This window comes from Carassius auratus, unplaced genomic scaffold, assembly GCF_003368295.1.
Source record: "Carassius auratus strain Wakin unplaced genomic scaffold, ASM336829v1 scaf_tig00216407, whole genome shotgun sequence".
In the NCBI taxonomy this organism is placed as follows: domain Eukaryota; kingdom Metazoa; phylum Chordata; class Actinopteri; order Cypriniformes; family Cyprinidae; genus Carassius; species Carassius auratus.
Window position 1 is genome coordinate 5,024 of NW_020528554.1, and position 20,814 is coordinate 25,837.

General features: G+C 36.4%; 1 long non-coding RNA gene across 1 annotated transcript; it reads right to left on the reverse strand.

Moving 5' to 3' along the window:
* Positions 1–2,469: 2,469 nt before the first annotated feature.
* On the reverse strand, positions 2,470–20,491 carry LOC113098060 (uncharacterized). Its single transcript, XR_003288950.1, has 4 exons — positions 20,312–20,491; positions 2,897–2,954; positions 2,622–2,782; positions 2,470–2,531 (listed from the first exon to the last, which is right to left on the reverse strand). It is a non-coding gene; the product is annotated as an uncharacterized LOC113098060 (long non-coding RNA).
* Positions 20,492–20,814: the final 323 nt, after the last annotated feature.

The window sequence follows — 20,814 nt, forward strand, 5'->3', positions numbered from 1 at the left end:
TGCTGGCCACGCGCTCTGTCCATCAGATTAAAATTCATAACTTAATTGAGGTCAGAGCCTGGAGCCGAGAGAACAAAAGGCCCTGGCGAGGACCAGGTAGATCAATAGTGATAAATATCTGCCTGGGCTACTAGTAGTTCATGGTGTGGAATTGTTTGGACAGAGAAGGGATGCTGTTTGTTTACAGTATATTAGTGCCTTTGTGGAAATGGAGAGATAATTGAGCATTTGCGTTTGGGCAGTATAGCAGTTTTAAGGGTTTGACGGGTTTTACAAAATGTTACCAGCTGCATAATTTTATTTTTGAAAAATGCATTAAATGTAGTTGGAAGATGTACACATTAGGTAGGTTTGAAAAAAAATGGTTGTGTTTTCTCAAGTTCTCGCTACACACTTTCTTAATACAAGCAACTGTTTAAAATTCCCTGTTGAGAACATTTTACACATTCAGGTCCTTCTGCTGCTGCCACAGGTCCACTATAACAAATGGTTCCATTCTCCACGTCATAACAAATCCCCAAGGCAATCTCTCATAAGACTGGCGAGGAGAGTCCATTCGCCAGCTGCATGAGAATGGGGCTCAATGGTGGGAGGGTTCATGAACACCTTAGAATCACGGACTTGGATCATTCATTTGCTATACAAATTGTAATTGTTGGTTAACATATGAGACTGAGAGCAGCAGTCAGTGATTTTGGTTTCTGTAGTGATTGCTAGTTCGGCGAGTATTGTGAAGTCTCATTTTAGTGAAAGCTTAATAAATTAATTAATAAAAAAGTATTTGTGCAATATATTGAGACTGTTCCCTGAAGTCCCTGCTCTGCATATTTTGTCCTTTTTTTCATGTTTTTATGCTGTTTTTCAAGTAGGTGAAATAGATAGTGTTTTGTAGTTTATAATTCATGTTTACAGGTATATTAGTGGCTTTGTGGAAATGGAGAGAATTATTCATAATTATTCATTATTAATCAAGCATATGATTAGTGTTCCTGTAGCTCAAGTCGTAGAGCATTGCATTAACAAGCGCAAGGTTGGGGGTTCCAATCCCAGGAAACACATGATAGGAGAAAATTGTTAGCCTGAATGCATTGTAAGTCGCTTTAGATAAAAGCGTCTGCTAAATGCATAAATAAATAAAGAAATGTTTGATCCCCGGCATTTTCCCTTTCAGAAAAGTGATTTACAAATGCTTTGCAAATCATTTCAGGCTAATTATTAACTTTTATGTTTGTCATTGTATTTGCTTTCATTACTTCATGCATTTCTTGGGAATCCAACCTGTGACCCTGGTGTTGCTAGTGCTATGCTTTGCTCTTTGAGCTACAAGAACCCTGTAGACAATTTGCTTAGTTGTCATTCTTTTCACCTCCTTTTTATGTAAAAGAGTTTTAATTATAGAATTTATTTTATTATTATAGTGTATTATTCACAAAATTGTACACTTTTTGCCTGTCACATTTAAAGGCATAGTCTACCCGAAAAGGAATATTCTGTGATCATTTACTCACCCTTTGCCGTTCCAAACCTGCATGCCTTCTGTAGAACTTAAAAGAAAATATTCGAAAGAAAATTGGTAACCGAAACTGGTTGGTTATCAACATTCCTTCAAGATATCTTCTTTTATGTTTCACAGAAGAAAGAATGTTATACAGGTTTGGAAACAACGTGAGGGTAAGTAAATGATGTATGAATTTTCCATTTTTTGGTGGAGTATCCCTTTAACATTGTTTAAAGGAGTAGTGTAATTTTGTTTAAATGAATGAATGTTTGTAGCAGCGACAATTTTCATGTTATGATTATTATTGGATGGAGAGAAACATTATAACTGGTCCATATCTATATCGCATTGTAAGTGAATAAGTGAAACACTATTTTATTTCAAAGAGCTGATACAGCTCAAAAAGTAGACCAAGGTGCTAGCAGCAGAATTTGTATTGCAGTATGTATTGGATCAAGCGCTATTTAAATAAAGGTGACTCGACTAGCAACTCTAAGGTCATGGGTTTGATACCAGGAAAAGTCACTTTGTATAAAAGCAACCGGAAATTACACATGTAAATGTGTTAAATAACAAAAACACTGGCACTGCAAAATGCCCTGCCCCGAAATCATGCAATTCCTCACATACATTTTTGTGGTATCTCTTGATTTGCATAATTCCTTCAGTGAATCGTGTGCTAAAATGCAGAAAGCACATGAAATAAACGACGCTATCAGTGGGTTCAATTCATTCTCAGCGAAGTGTTTCATTCTAGCCGCAGGCAGCTGAACTCTGATGAAAAGCCTCTCTAGAACCATCTGTTTCTCTCTCTTCCTGCCGCCTTGCCACAATACGTACACTCAACAGTTTTCTTCCTGTTTTCAAACCATCCACATAAATTGTGAAGGACATTAAAGCTGTCCACAGCTGTGTGCAGAGAAAGAGGGAAAGAGAGAGAGAGGGAGAAAGAGAGATTGAGCATATTTCCCAGCAAGGGCAGAACTTGCCCTGTGGTTTATTAGTTTTTCCCCCCACAGCGATTTAGCTGCGCCTGCAACATTGATTTTCATATTAGAGCGGTTTATGCATTTATTTATTTTATGTATTTCTTTTTGAACTGCTCTGATGATCCTGGACTTACCCATGGTAATTCCCCATCACTCTTGGCTCATGCGAAATTGCTTAATGGATCCTAAGACGTCCCTTGGGGTGGACACTGAGACGCGGACGCAGACTGAAGTCCACGGGTGTGTTTTGTTTTCATTTGCACTTCTTTTTAAATGTTCTGTGTAAACCCAAGGACTGTCAATGGGAAAAGAGAGTCACTAATTCAAAAGAACAAAAACAAACCTCAGACAATGATTTAATGCTGTTGTAGGAAGGCATGAGTGCTGGTTATGCAGCTGATTAACATACGCATGCTGTTGTGCATTAGAGAGAAGAGAGGTGAACGTTGTTCTGCCTCGAGGATTGACTGTAAAAGAAAAAGAAATCAATCAGTCATGCTGCTTCTAATCAATCTCCCTCTGAATATTACAGCCAACTTAAAAAGCCCTGTCCTCCATAAGTGTTTCCTTGGAAACAATGTCTCTACACCTTTCTATATCTCTCGATTTGTGTTTTTTTTTCTAATGCACAGATTTAAGTCTGTTAGGCAAGACATCTGCATACAAATAATGTCACTGTGTTTATCATTTCAATGTAGGTGCATATTTACTCTCAGGAATAAGGATTTAGTAAAGTAATAGGCCTAAGTCCAAAATATTTATTTATTTTATGCAATAGCATAATAGTAGTATGCTAAAAATGTATCAGTGTTCAATAAATAATTACATTGCAATAATTTAATCCATTTAAAAATGTATTTTATTATCCAAACTATGAGTGATATTGTTCACAATGACTCACTGCATTAATACAATATTGATGTGCAGTTACAAGTGTGTATTTTTACAGTGGATCCACACCATCCAATCAGATTTCAGATTCATATCCATTTCTAAAAATATGGTATTATAACCACCATCTGCATTATGTTTAAGATTGATTGTGGGGTGATGGATGCCCTCTGTTGAGTGTTTTGGGATGGTACTGTGAGGGGAAAAGACTGACCTGATCTTTACAGAAGGTTTTTATCAAGGACATTTTGGGATTGAGTGATATGCACTGACAAGCTAACCCTCACACACACACACACACACTGGCTGGCAAGGTTAACACACTGCACACAGAGGTGAGATAGATTCAATTAGGAACGGTCCACCCACCTGATCCTTTATCACAGCTCTCGAACGAGAATGTACCCTTGTGTACACCAGTAATATGGGTCAGTCCTACTATGCCGTCTTCTTCTTCTTATATGTTGATATATTGGTTAAAATATGAAACTTATTTTAAGTTACATTTTCTCTAGTTTTTTATTTTATTATTTTTTTATAACAATCACACAGGTAAATAATGTAGGAGTGTTTATGTTGCCGTTTATTTTCCCCCAGGTGTTATGCAATTACACCAGCAACTTATTAAGAATTATTTAGTTGTTCCCTAGTTTTTTTGCTTTCTCTAATCAAAACACATTAATTTTGAGTATCTTGTTTTAATTTCTAATCTATTAAGGTAATTAATTACATCATCCTTCAATTCTGGAAATTGCATAATTGTTGGTGATAAAACAGTATAAACATCAGTAAGTACAGTATATAAAAAATGTTGATGAATTCTTTGATAGTTTGTGGTATTAATTGGTGTTTCTCACTTTAAAACTTTCCAACTGGATTGATTCATTTTATACCATTAAAAAAAAAACATTTATATTGTGAAATAGTATTTGTATTATTATTATATTATTCTAAAATGTAATTTATCATTGCAATGGCAAGCTGAATTTTTTTAGCAGCCATTTCTCCAGTGTAACATGATCCTTTAGAAATCTTTCTACTATGCTGATTTGGTGTTCAAGAAAATTGTTCTTAATATTATTAATGCTGAAATTATGGATGTTCAAAAGAGTAAGGTTATTAAGGGCATATTTCTCAAAGTTTATTTAGAAATACCTCCTTAAATTTCAGACCAGCTTATTCATTTTTGAACGTTAATAAAGATACTGTATAATATAAATAAATAATCATAGATGTTTACATGCAACTGTTTCCTCTTTGCAACTTGAATGTCTTCAGTTTAATATATGCAACAGATAATCAAGAACTTCTTTGCTGTAAAGGAACCTAGATATTCATAAATCTTGTATTATAAATCAGTGTAAGACTGTAGGTGTTATGATCCTGCATACGGCTGCATTTTCTACATGCTCTGATTAATGGCACCTGCTCATCATAAGCGTATTTGCATATGAATGCTGTGTGGTTATATTGATTCACTCCACTGTCTATCCCTCTCTCCTCCTCCTGTCTACTGCCAGGGTCATTAAAAAACCCTTGCGCTCCCTGCATACAGTCATCATAAATCATAATTGCATATGCATTTTTCTCCATTTGTTTAATGTTTCTGTCCAGGACAGCAGAGGGAAAGAAAGTAATCGAGAGAGGGAGATAAAGAGAAAAAGGGTGTTCCTGTGAGTGATTTAGTCGTAATAGATAAAGCTGTGATGGTGGTTCCCAGCACAGCCACATGGACCCGCCGGGTTGTGCTGGTATGAACACATGAAGCTTTTAGTGACCTGGTGGACAGTGTATGTACTGTATGCCAGCTCCCGTTGAAGCCTACACAGATGGTGCGACTGTACAGTCTCTACCACAGACGCCGCAGAAACATTAAACATATAGTCTAATCCATTATACTATTACATTTCACCTCATCTTCACCATCTTTCCTATTCTCTTTTCCCCCCACTTTGTCCTGAAACACTGTACTTATTCAGCTAATCTCTTTTTCACTTTCTTACTTCCTGCATCATTCCCCTCTGTGTTGGCATTAGAGGGCTGTTTTGAGGTATTCCTCTTGAGTTATTCTGATTGGACAATGCTAGCTGATTGGCTTGTTGGTGTGACTAGAAGAATTTAGATTTTATAAGGTTGTCAAAAGTTTAGGGTTGGTAAGATTGTTTAAATGTTTTATTTTTTTAAATCTCTTATGATCAGCAAAGCTGCATTTATTTAATCAAAAATCTATTTAAACAGTAATATTGTTAAATATTACTACATACTACAGGACTTTTTCTGAGGTCAGGACTACTCAAATTGAAGTATTTGGTTTCTTTACAAACTTTATTAGTTGTCCATAAAGCAAAACACTGCCTGTTACCGCATGGATTGCAAACCCTTTTTACTGTAAATATTGAGACAAGTAGAAGAAATGATGATTTTAAACAATCTTTTGCTGGAAATACCCTCAAAATGAAATGTGTGTTTTAGTTTCTGGTGTGAAAAGATGGAATTTTCTAGAAAATGATTTAAAATGTTGTTTAAATATTCTTCAGTTTAAATATAAGTATAAGCAGAAGATACATAATTTGTACAAGATGAATGTAAAATTGTTAAATCTATAATAACAATAATGGTTTCGTCATTGTTTTTGTTGCTGGAGTTGTTTTTTATGTCATGTCAGTGAGGCAATCTAATTTGTAACTTTCTTAATACTGTATAAGAATGGGGTAGGAGTTTATAAGATTTTTTTTCTTCATCTTACTCCTGTTCTTCTTGTCATGGAATGTATTTTTGTGTGTTTGTTGGATTGTTGTTGTGGTATTTCATGTTGCATTACCATGAAAAGAGAATAAAGGAAATGAATGAAAATGGAAATGAAATATTATTACAGTTTAAACTAACAGTTTTTATCTGAATATATTTTAAAATTGTATGTATTCCTGTGATGTCAAAGCTGAAATTTCAGTAGCCATTACCCCAGTGTTCAGTGTCACATGATCCTTCAGAAATCATTCTAATATACTGATCTACCTTAAAAACACTCGTGCTGCTTAATGTTTTAGTAAAACCGGACTCCTTTTGAGGATTCTTTGCTGAATAGAAAGTTCATTCAAAAGAACATTGGTTATTTAAAACATCATAAATGTAAATTTTTATCAATTGGATCCATCCTTGCTGAATAAAAGCATTAATTTAATAAAAAATAAAATAATATAAAAAAAAATAGAAAAACTTAAACTTTTCAATAGTAGTGTATTTTACAAAAGTACAATGAATTTAACTTCCTGCTATTGTCAGCATCAAAACAACAAACCCTGCTGCTTTTTCTTTCTTTCAATAATATAGTTTTCTATGATCCACATTGGGATGTGAATTACTTTTTGTATACAAATATAAATATATGTATTTTCTCACATATGTGTCAGAGGGATATACATGTTTTCTGCAACGCAAGGAAACCTAAAGATCAAGTAGTTTCTGTCCATGTAGTTTCCTAATTAGGATGAAGTTTGCTTGGAAAAATGCTATGCTGGCTTCCTACTTGACTTTTCTGCTTTTCCCTTGAAAACCAAATGGAGGACACTCCCAATTTATGCCTGATTCCTGCTGTAGAGACATGAGTCTATGACCCCCTCACACACACATACTGTACACATAAATACATATAAGCATGCGCTCAGACATACATGAACACACATGCACTAACACACACAGAGCTGCTTATTCAACTTTAAATGCTCTATTTAAAAATATATTTCATTTGCAAGGATGTTTATTTGATCTATTTTGAGTTGGATCAGATATTGAAGTATAAGTATTCAGTAAGTGTCCAGCATACATGTAAATTCCTTCTGTACTGTTTGAAGTGCATCCCAGGATTGAACAGTGTACTTAAAATATAAGATTATTTTGGCATTTTTCTAAAACACAGTATAAAAGTAGCATAAACAAGGTGTGAATAGACTGGCTTTAACAGGTGTATGTCTATATCCATTTTCCATGAATCATAGTAGTTTATGATTGTTTGTCTGCTGTCTCGGTCCACACACTGTGTCCGTGCACTAGCTGTGAACCAGACCTCTGGGTCGGTGGCGGATGTTGCCTGGACACAAGATCAGTGAAAGAAGATTATGTTTTGCAAAGCCCTCAACGTTTAATTATGGTTATATGTATTTATGTGCATCTCCATATCCTTTATCGACCATTCGCATAAACATCTGCCGACTCTAGTTTGCTCATTTTTTTTTCTTCCGATTTTTTTAACAGCATGTGTCATAAAAATATTTGCATTGACTTATTTCTATATTTGGAAACCTATTTATGATATGATTTTATGTTACAATGTTTCCCTTTCAAAGATGTGTTCTACCAGAATAACATAGTTAAAAGTTATTGTTGCAGCTGTTAAATCAAACCATTTGCTAAAATTACTGTAGTAGCTATGGTATTTTGGTGAAAACTATGGTCAACATTAGGAAGAGCATCCATATCTTCTCTTGCATCGCAAGAAAATGTGAAAATTAAAATGTAAAATGTTTTATCAATTTAAAAAGTTCAAACACAAACAAAAAAGCTATATCTGTTTGTGTTGTTGCATTTTCTTATGTTAACGGATATTCCTATACTCTGTATCCTGTTAGAGAGAAATAACTGTATCAGAGAAGGTGAGGAGAGAGACTGCATCAGTATTCTGTTTGTCTAGTGGGATTTTAACCAGCTAATCCAATCAGAGAGCCCCTGGAGTAGCTCTCTCGCCTCTCCGTAAACAATAGCGTCTGAGAGCCCTGGCTCTGGTGCGATGACGATTTTTGTATTAGGAACAATGGGATCAGACTTTAGCAGCACCAGATTGACAAGGCAAACCACCTTGGCTCACTGCTTTGGAGAAAAAAAATCCACTCAGTTACAACTTGAAAGAACAAGGTTGTGAACGATAGCATCACTTTCGGATAATTGATCATGGCTGTTCCAAAACACACTTTTTAAGGCATTATAGATGGTTTCAAACATTACTGTATATGCATGCTGTTGTGGCCCTAACTTAACTTCCGGTAGACATCCAAATAGAATCAATAACAACAGCTGAGTAGTCTCTCTAGAGTAGACTATTTTTGATAATGAGCAAAATATGTTTGCTGCTAAATCGGACTTACTGAAAACGCAAATTCATTCTCTTCCAGCAGGAGGTGCTTTAAAGCGGGAGAAACAGAGGTTTCCTCAGTAACGGCTGTACACAAAGCAATGCTGTGCTTACAAATGCTTCTTTAGCAGGCATATAACATGCAAGATAAAATGAAAATTTAATTGAAACTTTTATAGACTAATTAAAGATAGTCTGCCTTCAGAAATACAGTGATATAAAACTCCTGCGCCTCGTTTTGATTTTTAAAACATGAAGTACGTGCTCATGTTTATTCAATGAAGCCTTTTGGAAAATCGGTCAGTTTTGATATTGTGAGCGCCACAAATAAATAAATGTATGGGAAACACATCCCACAGCACAACCACCTGAGCCCAACTTCAGTCTGCTTACCACCTTAACTTTAACTGCTTTTGTAGATGGCACTATAGCCAGACTGATATACAAACAGACCGGAAGACCGCATGCGCCCGATAAAACCGTCTATAGGCTCTCCTGATGTGAAGCCTGTTTCAAAAAGTAATCCGCAAAATACCTTGTTTCCTAGAATGCATTGCAACAAGCTCAGTAGAAAAAAATCCATCCAAGATGTCGGACCGAGAAATGTTACTATACCGTATTTTCCAGAACATAAAACCCATTATCTGAAACATGCTGCATCTTATATTCCAAAGCAACTGATATATATTATTAATTTCATGCCGGTTGTTTCACATTCACTTTAAATTAGTATGCTTGGTGTTTATAAGTAATTGTATTTATAATATATTCATTTTGTATATTCAATTCATTCAATTTGTACTAATATACTCATTTATATTAACTATATACTATTTATATTATTTCTTAATATTTAATATTTTATATGATTTCTCTCAACAATGACATTTTGACCTGATGTGACTGGAAAATATGTTAAATATGCTTATATTTAGCTCAGTATCTGAAAAGTAACATGTTAAATTCAGCATTAATTAAAATGTTCGGTTTTATTCAATAGTTAGGTATTTTTTGCTTGTTAGTGTTGCACTGTAAGCTTTTCAACAAGTCTACTGTCAGATGCCTATTTAATCACTATGCATGACTTGTATAGTAAATCCTCTGTCCATGAGTCACTACAGTGGGCTAATGATATTGTCTATGGAGGAGGATAATGCAGGCCAGAGGGGCAAACGTGCGACATGTCATAAAAACTCTTTCTGTAGTACTCAGTGGGTTCTGATGATCTGCGACCAACCACCCAGCCAAAACAATAATGCCGTTTATCATTATTAAGGTGAGAAGGCACACTGAAGAGGCAATTAAAACATAATTTAGCCTGACGACACGTGTCATCTGCAGAACTTCCCGACCCCTTGAGTGTTGCATTCTTCTGGATTTATATCCACACACACAGGATCCTTAATCCTTGCCCTAAATAAGGCTTTCTCTGCATCGCACCTCAGTTACCACAAGCTGTGGCAATTTGTCACCAGCACTCCAGGCAGACTGGGGCTATTGTATAAGCATCTATTGTTGTGTGATGCCCTCGGTCCCCACAGCTAATGCATTGGACACGGTCCCTGCAGGGGGCAATGAATAGATCATCCTAGACCTATATTCACATACAGCATGATGGCCTCATAGCCTCGTTGAGCACGCGGGTCAAAGTTTTGTTCATATTAAACTGGTTTATATATCCACCTAAACCAAGTCCTCAAGCTCCTCTGATTCTGGTTACTTGTTCAAAAGTCTGTTTTGGAGGTTAAATGATCTGATTGTTTATCTGACAGGAAATCAATGTTTAATCTGTTTCCTTAAGCCTTTCAAAGTCCAAATCACCTGTTTTAGGCTGTTTCGGTAGTTGAAATCAACAGGCAGGCTTTACACTTGAACATGTTTGCTTGTTTTATGGTTCTTTTTGGATTCATTATGGATACAGATTAGAACATTTCTAAAGAGTTTAGCAATAGTTGAGTAGGTGTAATGGTCAATGTCTTTTATAACTCAAAACATTTTTCTTTTCTCTCACAGGATGATGAAGGACAGACCGCACTGCACTATGGTAAGGATAGAATTCTGTGGTAACAAAATCTTGATTCTGAAACTTCAAACGTGAAGAATCCTTCATTTTAATCCAAGTTTAGCATTATGTCTATTTATGACAGATGCTGTCAAATTAAAATAAATAATGTAATTTCAGTTCATTCCATTTTTTGTAACAAAACTTTATATTAGGATAAATGTTTTAAAACACTGTTTAAAAACTATTGACTATTTGTTTAAATAAAAATATTTGTATAAAATCGCTTACAGATCTTATTTGTAACAGGATGTATTCAGGTTTCAACTTCTATTTTAACATGACTATGCAAAGCTGGTAAACAGTACATTTTACATATATGCATTACTGTGAACACAATATTTTATTTTGTTTTTCCAAATTAAGAGACAAGACATTATTATACACTACCATTCAAAAGTTTGGAGTCGGTAAGATTTTTTAATTATATATTTAAAAAAAATATATTTTAAAATCTTTTAAAGGCTGCATTTATTTGATTAAAAGACAGTGAATATTACCATTTAAAATAATATAAATACATTTATTTGAACATGTTTTATTCCTTATTATTATTATTTTTATTATTATTATTATTAATGTAAAAAAATTGTTGTGCTGCATGATTTTTGTGGAAACCGGGATACACTTTTTTTTCAGAATGGCATTTATTAGAAATATGAATATTTTGTAACCTTATAAATGTCTTTACTATCGATGACTTTACTATTTGGTCCATTGTATGTGTCCTTGCTGAATAAAAGTGTTAATTTCTTTAAAAAAAAAAAAGGTTTCTGATTAATTTATTTTTGAGCTCACTTCAGAGTTTACTGGAGGAAGGTAGGTGTGTGAGCAGGGGTACATTTGTCCACAGCCACACGTGTGGTAAATAGAACCTGTAATAATCACCAGTTGTCCCAGAGGAAATCAACAATGTTCCTCTGTCATGTGACACTACACATGGGCAAGCTTCAGGCACTTGTTCTCTATGTGTGTGTTTGCCATCTGTCCTCTGGTTGGTCGCATGGCAGGGTGGACATCGACGATTGCCCCTTGGGGAGGAGGGGGACAAAAAAAATGATGGGGGGATGGGATATAAAAAAGTGACTAATAAACATAAGCGATGAACTCAGAGAGACGAATAGCACAAAATGAAAATTCATTTCCACCTCTCCCTGTGTGGGGCCATGCAGCTGACACATGATTAATTGAGGGGTTTTACTGCACGCTGTAAATTGTTCTGTTTCTCTATGGCTCCCCAGAGACAGCCCAAGGACCCGCACGCATGCCGAAAATAAAATACAGTAACAAAAGAAATAAAAAATACATAAATATATGAGCTACAGAAAAAAAATATTAATGTTTTCCTTTTATGCTTCCTACTTAAATTGACAGTTAACCCAAAAATGAAAAATCTGTCATGATTAACATCAAACCCAACAGCTTTTTCATAATAGTTGGTGACTTCAACCACACAAACTTAAAGACAGTTTTGCCAAAGTTCTACCAACATGTGAACTTTACAACGAGGAGTAAAAACACACTGGACTTTGTCTACACAACAGAAAAGAACACATACAAGGCTAGTTCCAACATACAGACCACTTCTGAAACTCACCAAACAGGTTAAAAAATTCATCACAGTTTGGCCAGATGATGCTACCTAACATTACAGGACTGCTTTCAGTGCACAGATTGGAACATGTTTAAAAAGACAGCCACCTAGAACAACCTCACATACCTGCAGAAGTACAGTGAAACAGTGAGTGTTTATATCAAAAAGTGCATTGATGATGTCACAGTCACCCAAACCATTACCACACGTGTAAACCAGAAGCCATGGATGACAGCAGAGGTTCGTGGGCTGCTAAAGACCAGAGATGAAGCATTCAGATCAAGAGATAAAGCAGCCCTCAAAACAGCAAGAGCCAATCTGTCCTGTGGCATCAAAAATGCAAAACAGTCATATGCTCAGAAAATCAACAATCACTTCACAGACAGCAGAAACACACAGAGCCTGTGGCAAGCCATTCAGACCATCACTGACTACAAGCACCCGCCACAGGCGTGTGATGATGACACATCCCTCCCGGATGTACTTAACCACTTTTATTCACGGTTTGACATGAAGAATGACACACCTGCACAAAAACTGCCCATACCTCCCAACGACCAGGCGCTCTGTCTGTCTCCAGCCGACGTGAGGAAGACCCTATCTAGGATTTTTTTGTGAAATTAATTTTGTGCAATTCTACTCTATGCGCACTAGACACTTTTCACATACACTGCTATATGTACATATTCCCACAAAAGACTCAGCAATATGTGTGTTTAAAAGCTCATGCACTACAAATCATCTTGAACTGTTCCCCAGCTAGCTGCTTTACTTGCAGTGTTTCACTTCGCACATGTACAGTACTACAGGTGCATCTCAATAAATTTAAATGTCATGGGAAAGACTGCTGATCTGACAGTTGTCCAGAAGACAGTCATTGACACCCATCACAAGGATGATAAGCCACAAACATTCATTGCCAAAGAAGCTGGCTGTTCACAGAGTCCTGTATCCAAGCATGTTAATAGAAAGTTAAATAGAAGGAAAAAGTGTAAGAAAAAGATGCACAACCAACCGAGAGAACCGCCACCTTATGAGGATTGTCAAGCAAAACTGATTCAAGAATTTGAGTGAACTTCACAAGAAATGGATTGAGGCTGGGGTCAAGGCATCAAGAGCCACAACACAGACGTGTCAAGGAATTTGCTGAACCACAGACAATGTCAGAGGCATCTTATCTGGGCTAAGGAAAATAAGAATTTAACTATTGCTAAGTGGTCCAAAGTCCTCTTTTTAGATGAGAGCAAGTTTTGTATTTCATTTGGAAACCAAGGTCCTAGAGTCTGGAGGAAAGGTGGAGAAGCTTATAGCCCAAGTTGCTTGAAGTCTAGTGTTAAGTTTCCACAGTCAGTGATGATTTGGGGTGCAATGTCATTTGCTGGTGTTGGTTCATTGTGTTTTTTTGTAAACCCAAGTTACTGCACCCGTTTTCCAATAAATTTTGGAGCACTTCATGGTTCCTTTCTGCTGACCAACTTTTTGAAGATGCTGATTTCATTTTCCAGCAGGATTTGGCACCTGCCCACTCAAAAGTTGGTTAAATGACCATGGTGTTGGTGTTCTTGACTGGCCAGAATCTATAGGGTATTGTCAAGAGGAAAATGAGAAATAAGAGACCAAAAAATGTAGATGAGCTGAAGGCCACTGTCAAAGAAACCTGAGCTTCCAGACCACCTCAGCAGTGCCACAAACTGATCACCTCCATGCCACGACAAATTGAGGCAGTAATTAAAGCAAAAGATCCCCTACCATGTATTGAGTACATGTACAGTAAATTAGCATACTTCACAGAAGGCCAACAATTCACTAAAAATGTTTTTTTTATTAAACGGCTATTTTAAACTTATGATTTTTTATTTTTATTTTTTACTGTATTTTTGATTGATCACAGACATAATGAGCTCAAGAGACATTTAAAAGTCATACCGGCCCCAAACATTTAAACGATAGTGTACACTGAAGTGGGACCTGATCCATGTACAATAGAGAATTGGCCATCTTAAGCTGGGCTCTCTTGACTTTGGCCAGTAAGCATCTACTTAACAACAATCTAGAGTAACAACCACATAGCAACATGCTCAGAAAACTCTTGCACTTGCCTACTCTTTCTGCTTCTCTTCCTGTCTTATTCTTTCTCTTTTCCTCTCCCTTTCCTCATTTTCTCCTGGTCAGGGGTCAGAGGTTAAAAGCCACTCTTGTCACTCAGGGTTTTCCTGCTGACATCAGCCACTCACCTAAGAGAAACCGTAAGGAGAGCATTTCTCCCTCCTTTTTAAAAGAAGGCAGTAGTTGACAGAGACGTGAAAAAGCACTCAAGCTCCAAGGAATGTCCCTGCGTCAGCATGGCAGGCAACACTAACAGGGTTACAGGAGTGGGGCGCAAACTGCCAATGGGGCACAAATGCAAGCGTACTGCTCAACCACTGGTGCAGCTTGCGCATTCAGTCTTCATACGTACTGTAACAATTACTTTAAGAATATGGGTGAGAAAATAGGATTGGATTAACTGATTGCATGTTACCTGGTATCAGTGTTGTCAGTTAAGTACCAATATACTATTATAGTTTTTTAATAATATTTTGAATTAGTTTTTATTTTGATATTCTGCTTTCATTTCCATTTTATTTAGTCTTTTTCTATTTTTTTTTTTTTACGCATTTGTATTTTTTAAAGGGGGGGTGAAATGCTATTTCATGCATACTGAGTTTTTTACACTGTTAAAGAGTTGGATTCCCATGCTAAACATGGACAAAGTTTCAAAAATTAAGTTGTACGTTTGAAGGAGTGTTTCTGTTCCAAAAATACTCCTTACGGTTTGTCACAAGTTTCGGAAAGTTTTTTTCGAGTATGGCTCTGTGTGACGTTAGATGGAGCGGAATTTCCTTATATGGGTCCTAAGGGCACGTCTGCTTAAAAGCTTACTCGCGCTCGTGATTCTTTAGCTCCGCCCACACGTCACACCTCCAGCGGCTCGTGTTTTTCTGGGAAAAATCGGTACAGACTATCTTTCTCTTATAAATATAATAAAACTAAAGACTTTTTGGAGTTATGAAGGATGCAGTACTACTCTATAGATACTCAAGATTAACAGGACATTGAGTGAAAACGAGCATTTCCCCCCCCCCCCCTTTAATTAATCTTATTTAAATTAAATTAAACATTTAAATTTATGCATTTAGCAGATGCTTTTATCCAAAGCAACTTACATTGCATTCAGGATATAAATTTTTACCTATCATGTGTTCCCGGGGAATTGAACCCCCAACCTTACGCTTGATATCGCAACGCGATAACCAATTGAGCTACAGGAACACTGTATTATTATTATATATTATTTTAGTTAGCCAAGTTAAGTAAATGTAACCTTGACAACTAGCTGAAATAAATTGAGTTTCTTTATATTTTATTTTATTTTAGGTAATGTTTGTTATTCTGTGAAATAGTAATGAATTTTGTTATATAACCATTTTGTATCAATTATCTAGGATAACCTTGACTGGCAGATGTTTAGTGTTAGAATCTAGAATTTTATTTAAATATGTTATGTAAAAATAGGAAAAATATTATTATTATTATCTTTATCATTATTTATTCCTAAAATTTAGCAGGATGATATGACAATCTATTTTGTATTAAAATATATTAAGTCATATTAACCCTGTAACACATTTGATTAATTTTGATTTTTAATTTTGATGAACAGTCATGTATAGTGTTGCAATGAAACAACTATCAATAAAATGAAGAATTATTGCATTTTATCTTATCTGCTTAAGGTCATTTTATCAGTTCAGCACTTAAAAAAAATTACAATTTGCAGTTAGAGGAAAAAGTACACACAAAAAGTTGACGACTTATGAAAATACAGTCACAACATTTGCCTGTAAAGTGCTGTTCTTGTGTGTCTGACTCCCTTGCTCAAAATACAACAAAATGCAAATATACCCAACAGTACCGATACTTCTTTCTTGTGTTCTTTCTCTTTCTCTAGCCTCAGCTTGTGAGTGTGCAGAAGTTGTTGAGTTACACCTGGAGGCCGGAGATGACCCGTCAATCAAAGATCAAGAAGATTCCCTTCCAGAGGAGGTGACAGAGTCTAGCGCCATCTCTTCTCTCCTGCGCCAGTACACTGCTCCTAAAGGCTAAATCTCACTCTGTGAAATCTTACTCCACAAAATCAAACCAAACCCACACAATCAGTTAAAATTTCATACAAACTGTGCTGCTCGTCCAAATGGTACATGCCTGATGTCTTTGTCATATTTTGTCATCTTGCATCAAAATCCAAAAACTGTTTGGTCTGTTTTCAACAACATTGCTTGATCTGTGCATACTTCTCTCTTGATTCAGACAACAAAAACATTCACTGGAGAAAGCAATATTATAGATAGGAGACTTGTATTTTTGCAGAAAGCAAAAGTATGAAGATAAAAATAGCTTAATGATGAATTTGTTCCATACTTAAAACCCTTTGCTGAAGTCGTGTGGATTACTATTCACTGCAGAGGATCCATATAAATAGTCTAAATTTCCCCGAAATCTGTTACAATGAAGAAACAAACTCATCTACATCTTGCATAGCCTGAGGGTGAGTGCATTTTCAGCAAATTTCCACTTTTGGGTGAACTATTGCTTTCATAGTAAATGTAGCACAATTCTTTAGTACATTGGTTTTACTCAGAGGACTCATCAAGTACCTATGATCATGCTGTTATCATTGAATTTTTTTTTTTTTTGCTTTAAAACCACAAATGTACTGGGTGACTTTAAGTGTTTCTGAACACTTTTCAAAGAGCCAACACATAGGTTGTTTTACCCAAAGTTCTACTGCTGATACACATGTGGGATCACTATATTTCAAAGTATGACATATTGAATAAAAACTGGGCTCAAGTGGAGAAATGGGAAGCATTAGCCGAGTTTGGGTCTTTATAGCTGCATCCGTCCTCAAGAGCAAGGTCCTCTATCACTTTAGATATTCCATAGACAGGCTGGTATCGGTTTGTTTGTAAAGGCTGTTTGTCCCTTATTCCGGTAATTTCCATAAATCCGCTGGAGCTGGGGGAGGGTCAATGCCGCTGATGGCATCCTCCGTGGGCTTGTCTGCACGACAGTGACACTAAGCCCATTACGTTTCCATTATGTTCCTCAATTTCCCTCAGAGCTCTTCCCTTTTGACACGGACTCCACTAAAATCATGTCCCATATTGCTCCGCTTTCTTTACTTAACATTTATGCACTTTTACAAGTCGCCTCTCTGGATGCTTCCCTAACACCATTAGAGGCAGATGGTGGAGGTTTGTTACTCTCACTGTCTGTCCTTTCCATTTTCTTTCTTTTTGTCCTACTCTTTCTCTATTCAGCTGGTTGTCCAGCTTATAAATGGAATTGCATGTGCTGGGCTGCTCTTAATGCAATGCTTTACTCCTCCCTCACTTAGAATTTGCCAGCCAGCAGAAAATGCTAAAAAATATCCCACTAATATAAAGAAAAACTGTAGTAAGTTGCAGTGATGACATATTTTTGTAGACCAATCTAAAAGTTAACATCACTGGTTACCTCGACAAAAACTCAATAGGATTTTTCTATTGGCTTATGAATTATTGCAGAAAATAAGATCTATGACCAACAAATGTTTATGAATCTTACACGTCTTGTTCAAATTAATACATCTTTTATGAATTTTGAGGCCTTAATACAGAAGTAATAAGCAAAATGTAGGCTATAAACAACACCATCATTGTATGACTTCAGCGTGGTCATCACTTGCAAAAATTTGTTCTTTAATTAGTCTTTGAATACATTCAATGTCCCAGACAATATCTGTAGTCCCATTTAGCCACTTGTTACCAATGGTTTTACTGATGAACTGTATTAAACAAAAACCCATTCAAAAAACCCATTGACTTCAAGATGATGGAACCGGAAGTGCTAAAATGCAAGCTGACAGGTTTTTGCTTACAAAACACATCATCCCTGCGGCACTCAATAAGTTATTGTGTCCCAATGCACTTATACACTATATGCATGTAGGCTACTCGTGTAGGGTATGAAATAAAAAAGTTAAAGGTAAAATTTGTAAGATATTTGCAGTAAAAATCCCAAAACCACTAGGCTAGTGTTATATATTTTGTCCAGCTGATTACTAACAAGATCTCTAATGTTTTTGACTACTTGTAAATCATAAGAAAATTCCCATTCTAAACAGTGACATGGGGCAGTGCAGTCGTCTGTCAATGACGTTAGTTACCCTTTGTTACCGCCTTTACTGACATAGAAACCACATGACAAGAGTGTCGTAGACAAATGCGGAAGTAGTGTCTAGCATCCAGCAAACCACTAGCTTGCTTCAAGCAGTTCTTTATTTACTTCTTCTTGCACAATTTATGGTGTATTGTGTTACTTATTTATGGAATATAATTACTGTTTACCATCTGCCGCTCGTTCTGTCGACAAGGACAGCTCACGTAAACGTAAGTGTACGGGCCAACCAAACGAACCAAGAAGAGTTTGAGACAAGAGGAGAGAAAGAGTGAGGATCAATATCGGTGTTGCATTTTCTAGATGGAGAGAGCTTCGCGACAAACTTCAACTAGAAAGAGATGCCGATCTCGCTGGTGTTTTACTCGACAGGTGAGTTGTTTTTGATTTGTATCTTTACAGAAAACGTATGCTATTATAACGATCAACAAGATTAGTATTATGGGGAATACACGGCAAATGCGAGGCATCACGTCTCTAGACCCACGCGAGGATGCGTCTGATCCATAGTCTGATTGCGTCTTTGCATTGACTCTGTATGTAATCTACTCGTGCAAATCACTGAACTCGCGTTTGCCATGTATGCCCAATTATTGTGTTTGAATGTACACGAGTGTATATATTTGTTGAACAAGTGGTAATCATTTTCATATCATCTGATTGATGGCTGTCAGCGGTTGGGTAGAAGACAACAAATCCCATCATTCCACGCTCCTCCTTAGTGTCATCAAACCACATGATTGTTATTGTTTTGGTAGTGCGCCCTCTAGTGGCAGGTCCTACAACCTGTAATTGGTATGCCTCTAGTAAGTGTTCAGACAATGTTTCTATGAGTAACAATAAATATTATAACATGCCAAACCACAGGATGTTGCATTGACCAATCAGTATCAAGTATTCCAAAGAGCTGAGTAATAAACATAAGTTCCAGGCAATCAAACCCCTAGTCGTTCAGATGCAAGTAGAGTTAGATAAGGTTAATCAAATCAAATGCAAATATTGCCCACTACACCTCTACAATAATACTAACGTGTGAACGTTTGTCCTTGCAAAAGGACCCTTTCTTTCTTTGTATGGCTGTTGAATTAATATGCCACACAGGATGTCAGTGAACGCCATCATACACAAGAGAAAAATACCCCGTCTATGCAGCCCAGATTAAATTTAGACTGAATAACTATTTGCATGTTAATTTATTCCTTCTCACCCGGGAGGCTGGTGAATCGCTGGCTTCAGGAAGTTCGTAATAAAAGCTCGCAGATCGATGATAATGGCATTTGCGCTTGCGTTTGTCATCTTAGCAAAAGCAACAGTGCAGGAATTTGCTCAGATTTATATGTATACTAGTGCTGTAAGTGGCGTGTAAATTATCCCAACTGTCTTTGTCGCTGTTTATCTTTGTAAGACTGAACTATTAAAGGCCGTGCATTAATGGCTGCGGCAGCCCCAATCAATGGCTGAGTGAAATCAGTTTGTTTCTATGCAAAGCGCTATCTTTTTTTTTTGTTTTTTTTTTTTCTCCATAAATTTTGCTTTTTATCCCATGCAATCGATACGTATCCTCTGTTTTCCAGCTGAGCACAGGCCAAAAACATATGCTAACCACATTAATACTACAGTTGTATTGTTTTAGATAACACATTTTGCCACCTTTGTGCGTTTGAACTAGTTTAGGAAGTGGTTTTGAGACTCATTAAAAGACGCAAAAATGTAAACAAAATCTCTCTCTCTCTCTCTATATATATATATATATATATATACATTTATATCCAAACATAAATATATCTAGCTTTTTTGGGTAAATGAAATGCGCATTCCCATAGGCTACAAATCGAATCCACGAATGCACGTGTCCAATTTGTACAACTTTTGAATGTGGGATTTTACTCACAGTTGTGTTTTTCTGGACACTGAGGAGAACACCAAGCAGCCTGTTTGTCCTCATTTCATAGAGCAGTTTACAATAAGGTAACATTTAGAGGATTAGGGAAGGTCTCTATATGGCTCTGGGTTTGACTAAACAGCAATCTTCTCGTGTCTATGGAAGCAGAAGGATGAGCGCATGCACCCGACGAACAGATGTGTGACTGATGAGTTCCACGTGTGTGTGTCGGGCTTTGTAGAAATGTTTCTTTGTTCCTGTAAAACCAAAATGTATGGACACATAGAAACATAGTTTTTGTAATTAATAACGCGAACTGAGTATGTGTTGACGTGCACAATTTTACCAATTAACAAAACAGTAAAGAATGTTATTTTTTGAAATATGCAAAGTGTTAAGCATTGAAATACTGAAGTAATTCCGCTATAGGCCTAATGAACACTTTAAAACCCCGCTTGGTCAATTGTTTATTTTGCCAACAAATGGCAGATTTAACTGAGATGACATAATTA